At 42.3% G+C, this 7,954-nt stretch overlaps 1 protein-coding gene across 2 annotated transcripts in view; it reads right to left on the reverse strand.

Annotated features, from left to right (window-relative positions):
- Nucleotides 1-7,402, reverse strand: part of FLNB (filamin B) — a 153,902-nt gene extending 146,500 nt beyond the window's left edge. The window contains exon 1 of one of the 2 annotated variants that reach the window (XM_075938852.1): nt 7,248-7,402. The gene's annotated coding sequence lies outside the window, so the exon portion shown is untranslated. The remainder of the gene's footprint in view (nt 1-7,247) is intronic. The other variant, XM_075938858.1, reaches the window with a different exon arrangement.
- Nucleotides 7,403-7,954: the final 552 nt, after the last annotated feature.

Here is a 7,954-nt window from a genome sequence, read left to right on the forward strand (position 1 = left end):
ACACACCAGAGTAAATTCACAGCCTGCATGTCTGAGAGAGCTGACTGCAGAGAACTCACTGAAGTTGGAGAACCAGAACTCATCCTCCAATCTTGGGGCAGGCAGGCTGTGGGGTTATAGTGCAGCCCCCTCCAGAGCCTCTGCGTTCCTATTCCATTGTACGTAACTGAAGTCACATAAGCATAGACCACATCTTTTCTTGTCCATCCACTTAGCCTCCTCTGTACCATTTGTAATTCATATGGAGACTGTAGCATGAATAGGCAGGGCTGGATTAAGGCCAACTGGGACCTTGTGTACACAACTAAAAGGAAATATATTGCTCCATTTAATACCACTCCTTGCTTTTTGCTGTGGTAGTAGCAGGGAACACCCTCTTCTATCCCAGAAAGAACAGAATAACACACTTTCTCCTCCTAGGTGCTAGACTAAAATAAAATGAAAAAATATTTTTGATATAACTTTAAATACTTCAACATTTTATTTTTTTTCTGTTTTAGGCAAAAATTAATAGATTTTTAGACTAGAAGTTTCATTTTTTCTGATGTGAGAAAAAAATTAAAACATTTTCTTCGACCCTAAAAGTTCATTTTTTTAGGCCACCTTCTCCTCCTAGGTGCTAGACTAAATTAAGTAACTTCAAAACAAAAAAACTAAAGGTTTGTTCTGAAAATGTCAGAAACCCTGTGTTAACATTGTCAGAACTTTTCTATGTTCTTCAGATTGAAATTGACTCAATTTTACAAAGCATTTTGATGGAACTGCATATTTTGATAGAATATGGTTCCACTGAAAGTTCTCTAAATAGCTCTTCCAGTAGCAAAAACACTTTCTCTATATATAAATAGGGCTATGTCTAGACTGCAAGCATCTTTCAAAAAAAGATCGTCTAGTACTTTCAAAAAAGCAAGTCGCAGGCAGTGTGCTCTCTTTCGAAAAAGCACAGTTTGTATTACATAGCGCCTTTTTTCAAAAGAGCACTTTAAAAAAAAGGCGTTCTTCCTTGTAAAACGAGGTTTTCCGCGGTCGAAAAAACTGCCACATTCTTTCGATTTACTTTTGAAAGAACACGGCAGCAGTCTAGACGCAGGGAAAGTTTTTTCGAAAAAAGGCTATTTAAAAAAAAACCAAAAAACCCTGTAGTCTAGACACAGCTTAGGTGGTCAAAGACTTGTCATTAGTGAGATTACCACTGGAATAGTGTGTCCTGTTCTGGTGTTCACAATGCAAAAAAGATGTTTAAAATAACGTGCCTTAAAATGAAAGACTTAAGGAACTCAGTCCATTTAGTTTACCACCAAGAAAGTTCAGGAGTGGCTTGGTGACAGTCTGTAAGTATCTAAATGGGGAACAGAAATTAAATAAGAAAGGATGCTTCCATCTAGCAGCCAGATATAACCACATCCAGTGGCTGGTAGTTGAAGCTAGACAAATTCAGATTATATATAAAGTGAACATTTTTAATTCCCAAGAAGAATTCATTCAAGGAACCTGTGTTGTAAAGGAGTTCAGACTAGATAAGCACAGAGTGGTCCTTTCTGGGTTTATAATCTATGAAATGTATTGGATAATATATCTGTCTTAACTGCTTACAGTCGTTGTGAGTTTTACCCCTTTTAGGAATCTTTATTTTGTTACCTCTTCTATCTTTCTCATCACTGCAATTAAAGTAATTCTATTCATTTTCTTAAATCAAATATGTCTGTCTGTTGTAAAAGGTGTCAGAGGTAAAGATAGCCTTTCTAGAGAAAGAACCATTCAACCATACAAGAAAGGAAACTTTTTTTCTACAGTATAAGAATTGTTTCAGACTGAGGTGATGACTAAGTACGGCTGCACAGTCTCCCAGCTGCTGCTCTGGGGTTTCTCTGTAGTGTGAAGTTGCCTCTCTTTTCCTTACTGATAACAGATTTACAGCATAGGCGTATGTTCCTTTATCAGTGCTGCATTCAGACTTCGCTCTATGTAGAGGCTTTCAACTACAAACTCAAAAGAATGAAATTAGGAAGGTAAATGACTTTTGTGCGTGTTCTCGCACATTTTTATGGTTTCATTTATTTTCCTTATTAGCTATTCCCTTTCATTAATTTTTTTTGTAGCTCTTTTTTGACTGTAGTTAAAAAAAAATCTTCCAGGAAGCTGACAAAATTTTCCAATTGTTTCCCATTGTGTTTGTTTTCACTACTACTTCTAAAAGGAAAAGCTCTTTACAAAAACAGGAAACAGCAGAGTGCTCCATACTATACCACCAGACACAGTGTGTGTGCATGTTTTAAATTTTTATGAAAAGTCAGGAAAGCAACATATATAGACCATAAAGACCATCAGAGATTGATTCTGCTCCCATTCAAGTCAATGGAAAAATTCCCACAGAGTTTAATGGTATAGGATGAAGCGCTTAAACAAAATCCACCATCTTTTCCTAATTCTGCTCCAATCTAATTATGATATCATTACCAAAAACTCTCCATGTAACTTCAGTTAGAGATTTGAGATTTCCTACAGTGATAAGCCATGTTGCTGAGTGCTGAGAAGTGGCCACTCTGTTTCACCCCAGAGGTAGATGTATTTCTGTGCTTAATGAACATATTTACAAATGTATTGTTAAGGTTTCCAAATTATATTACAGGTTAGACGTCCCTCGTCTGGCACCCTCAGGACCTGACTGGTCCAAATGAGAGGATTTGCCAGACCAGGGGAGGTTCCTCCCAATATGGCCCATGCTGTTCTGCTGCCCCTGGCTAGGGCACCAGCCTAGTCCCACTGCTGCCTGCTCAGCTGTGGATGCCACTCTAGTTGGAGCTCCACAGCCAGGGATAGAGCTCACTGGCTGCCACTGGGGCTGGAGCTCCGTGGCTGGGGAGAGAGCTCTATGACTGGGGCCAGAGCTCCATGGCTACCGCTGCCGTCCCATGGCTCTGCAACCGGGGCCAGAGTTCCACGGCTGCCACTGCCAGGCCCTACTGGACCACGGATGTTGCCAGGCCAGAGAGTCCCTGTTAAGGGAGGTACAACCTGTAGGACTCTGTCAAATTTTAAAGATATTTGACAAACGGCTAGTTGTCTGAGATTTCCCAAGCTGTCTAGGGGATTTAATTTGAATGGAAACTACCTCTGAATAAATCCCCTACATTGTTTGGAAATTTCAGCCTCTGTCCTCCAATTCCCAGCATGTATGATCGCTACGGGACCTACATATATCTGAAAAGACAAAACATGCTGCTCAGTACCTTTTTACAGAGCTGTTAGTGCTCATAACTTCCGTTGCATCTTGCAAGGCCAACCTGAGAGATGGGCAGAAGATTTTGCTGCACAGGTCCCTCACTGTGGAGGATTTTGTGTTTGAGAAGCAGGGGCTTAGGCCCACTGATCCGAATACACACAGAAATACTTTCCAGAGATGTTGCCCTTAGAGAATAATGAAGAAGAAAGGGGCTATTTGGCCCAGCTCCACGCTGATTTCCACACTGCTCCCCCAAATTTGTGCAACTGCTACCACCAAGGGGTTTACCTCTTCTCCTTAGCTGGGTTAATTAGGCAGAGTAGTCTGGATACAGAGCAGCCGCAGAAGCAACTACCTGCCTCCAGAACTGTTAGCATTCTCTGCTTTCCCACTAGTTGGCAGAACTGTAACACCCACAAGAAAAGAGAGCTTCAGGTGGGGACCTCTTGTCCTGCTGCTTCACCTCTGCAGAAGAAAGATCTGTCCTTACCACAGATTCTCCTGCTCTCCTGGAGGCTGGCACGAGAAGGATTAGGGGCTGGAATGGGACCAGAGCGGATACAAAGGATATAGATCGGGGTGGGCAAGATGCGGCCCACCGGCTCACCCTACTGCTCCCCTGTTCCCAGGCCAATAGAGACATAGCGGCAGGGGAGGGCACAAAGTCATTCACTCTTCAAAATAGCTGGCAGCTCCCTCCCTCTGCCCAGGGTGCACGGTACCTAGAGGTAACTGCCAACTGTTCCCCCGCCCGCAGACCCCGATAAGCCTGGAGTGAGGGAGCATGCAAAGTCTCCGTCCTGCACCAGAGGTGTACGGCACCTAGAGGAACTGCCCCATTCAGCCTGAGCTCTTCCCTCTTCCCCCTGATTCCCCAAAGCTGGCCAGCGACCATAAATCCAAATTTGTGACGTGGCCCCCCCCCGAAAAATCATTGCCCACCCCGATCTAGATTGTGCCATCTGTTGAGTCCCATCATCACAAGATGATGTAAAGCCACCTCAGCACTTCAGGACCTTTCCACGATAACCACCTGTCAGCCGACGGTCAGGGCAGTGAGTCCCTTATGACCGGCTGAAGTTCTTTTAAATTGTGCTTGGTTCTGTTACAGCAACTGAAGGAGTCAGGTTAAAGCTTAAACAGTTACTATTTATTGTTACAGGGTAAACTTAGTTGTTAAATGCTACTACTGTGTTACAGATAACACAGACACTACAAAGGACAGGACAGAAATTACACTAATAAGTCACTTACAGGTACCATGAAACCCTTTGGTTCTCTGAGCTCTTATTAAATGCATGCAAAATAGACACATAGCAGGTATATATTCTCACCCCTGCGTTCCAGACTTGGCGTGGCCAGCATCTTTCTCTCAATCCCTCGGGAAGAAGTAGGGCGAGGTTGGGCGTCCCACAGACCTCGGGAGACAATCAATACCTGCCAGCAGGTATAGATGATTGGAGCTCAAATGGGGTGGGCTGCTGAACCTCTTTTATACCCCTTGGGTCATGTAGGCTTCTTCCTGGTTTCAAGTGGCCAATTAGGAAAAATGGCTTTGAACACCAAGTTTCCCACGAAGGGTGCAAAGCATAATTTACACCTGGGAAAATGCAGACAATGGGCACCTCTGGTATGTGATGGGCGAAGATTCCTCTCCTGGGACAGTGCAGGCGTGTCAATTACTGGTACTAGCCATCAGGGCGACGGGAGGCCCCGGGTCGTCAGCTAGCCCATTTACTGTCTGGTTTCTGTTTATGGTAGAGTCAGGGACAGGCAGCACACCTGCGTTCCCAGGGCATCAAAGGCTGACTGCCTTTCTCTTGCTCTCTGGGCGGGGGGGAAACAAGATGGGGTTCGTGGAAAAACAAGATGGGGTTTGTGTCTGGCTACACCACCACAATTGGGCTTTCCCCTTCTTCTTATCTACTTCACGCACTGGCCTCTACTCATCTCCAGAAGGCTGGGACCTCTACAGCCTCATTTTCTGTGGAATGTATGGATGTTTCTCAGAAACCCTAGGACTGTCCCTGGTGTATCACTGCAAATAGAACACTTTGGGGATATTCTATGTCAAACACTATTTTAACAACTTTTCAGAGCTTCCTTTTAAGGTATTCATCACACACCAATTTTTCCATAGTCACATAATTATTTCTTTTTCTTGTTTTATTCTGCATGCTTTCCATTAACTTGGTCTCATGTAATGGGAACAGGCTAGCTGCTTTTATTAGGAAGCACATTTTTGAGGGATAATCAGTGAATCCTAAAGGTCTCTTTATTATTGCTCTCCATGCCTTACAATTGTGAATGTTCACACTTTCCAGGAACAACTTTGTTTCCCTGTAACATACAATAAATCAAAGATCCCTTGCAGGGGGATTGTACTTTTCAAGAGATCCTACTGCAGCCAGGAAACACAATCTGGTAATTTTAGTCTAGCAACACAAAAATCAATAAAGAGAAATTTCTGCTTTTCTGACTAAATTCTGAATCACATTACAGGCCGGTACTCAGGAATTTCTAGGGTGGGGAGAGGGGGCAGGTGTTTGCTCTTTTTTTTGTAAATGTGGACTGCAAGGGTGTGAATTTACCCTCATGGTTCCCTAAGTAAGTGAGGAAATCAGCCCCAGCCTTACCCCAGCTGGTCAGAGCATGGGGGAGGGAGGCTCAGGCAGCACGCTGCTCCTGCCTTCCCCCGGCTGGCTAGAGCATACTTACTTGGGGAACCATGGGGGAGGACAGTGCTTTCGCACCCTACACACCCCCATGCGATGGGGCCTGCATTGATTACAGTCCCATTCATACGTGTCAGAAATTACTGTTTAACAGTGCTCACTGCTATCGTCCTTCTTATAGATCATGATTAGATTATGATGATAAATTACACAACCCATTGAATCACAGGAGTAAGAAATGATTAAAATAGTCTTTGGCTGTTCCCTCATTGTAACTAGATAATAGGAAAAAAACCCAGCAAATTGCATACGTTGTTTTTGTTTGTTTGTTTGTTTGTTTGTTTTAATTCATATGGCATTAGTGACCACGGTTGAGAGATGAATATCAAAGATAATTGGAATATGCTACAGTTTGTCTTCTGTTCAGTTAAATGTAATGCACATTTTTCCTCTTTAAAAGGTCATGTCTTTCCATCCAGTTTTGATTATTTTAATATAATTTTGTTAATATGATAAATGGTAAAAACATGAATAAATGCTAAGATCATTAACTTCTGCAAAATATGCAAGCACACTAAGGGAAATAGCATTTCTGGGCCACTGAGATATGGAAGTTTTACTTCTCACAATTTATTTTTGCTCAACATCTAGTAGAGCAGGGAAGACAACAAAGGCTTGACAAAACTGGATAACATCTGATATGACTTAGAATCAGACCATGATGTTCTCAATGTGGAAGTTTACAGTGTGATAGTTTACAGTCATATGGAAGGATTCTTCCGTTGTTTAGAAATTGTAAATAAGCATTCTACTCTATTTGCATTTACGTTTTAAAGATCTGCCCATCAGCCCAGTCAAAAATGACATCAATTTTGTTCATAATGTCTTCCTTACAGGAAAATGTTTAAAACGATAGCATCTTCCATTACTGCATGCACGGAATTATCTTACTAACCCCATGCTGTTCTAAAGCCCTCCTGGTGCCTAAATTTCAATTCTCTAAAAAGTTCTGTTTTGCTGGATCTGGTAAATCTTTAGCTGTATTCCTTTATTAACACTGGGAGAAATTGTCCACAACTTAGATATACTAATCGATGAGCCATCTGCTCTCCCTCAGTGGAACACAGCTCGTACTATTTGAGTATACTTCATCTGAATGTCAGACTGTTGCTCCTGGCATTCTAATTTATAAAGATGAGTTTGCCATCTAGTTGTATAGTATTTACACAGTTACCTTTCTAACGATAAAACTATATACAACAAAGCTTGATAGAAGGGGGGGGGGTTCATAACAGAAGAGAAAATATATATGTATGATCCCAGTTATAAGATCTTCCCCCTCCACCTACCCGCTCAGCCAAAGGGAAATAACCAGGAGCCTTCGTTAAATCCCAGGGCTGTCTTTGCTCTGACTCTCCTGCGCCTCCAGCTTCAGTCGTTCTGTGTTACAGATTCCCCATTTTTGTGCTGTCCAGTCTTGTGTGTTCCTGGAAATGGATCTAATGAAAATGCCGATCTGTGGCTGCTGAATTACTGTTGTCTTAGCAGCAGGAGGTCACCAGGCTGCTAGTTTTATCTTTAATTCATTTTCCAGCTGAAAAAAGTTTAACTGTTTCATGTCCTCTATACCTGTTACAAACCAAACCTCTGACAACACCAAGTTTTAGCTAAATCCATTTCCTGCTTTTTACTGTACAGGGTAGTAACACTCCGCTTTACTATAATAATGCCATAAAGAAGAGGATCGACACAGTGAAAGTCAGAACCTAATTTTTTGGAACAGGGACCAAATTTTGCTCTGTTTGTTGGGCATGCAACTGGGAACACTGCTCTGAGGTCAATTGTCAGATTTTGGTATCAATAATTTATCCATCATAATCAAGCCAAATCCTGAAGTCCTTGTACACTCTCCTTGTGCCAGAAAATACCCAATGAAGTCAATATGCCAAAGAGTGACATCCCATGGGAAAGCTTGAAGGAAAAGTCCAGGAAAGATGAAATCTCTGATGCTTCTTTCTGAATGTCTTCCAATGGGGAGCAGAAATAGACTTGGTGA

The sequence above is a fragment of the Pelodiscus sinensis genome, chromosome 11 (genome assembly GCF_049634645.1).
Source record: "Pelodiscus sinensis isolate JC-2024 chromosome 11, ASM4963464v1, whole genome shotgun sequence".
NCBI lineage: Eukaryota > Metazoa > Chordata > Testudines > Trionychidae > Pelodiscus > Pelodiscus sinensis.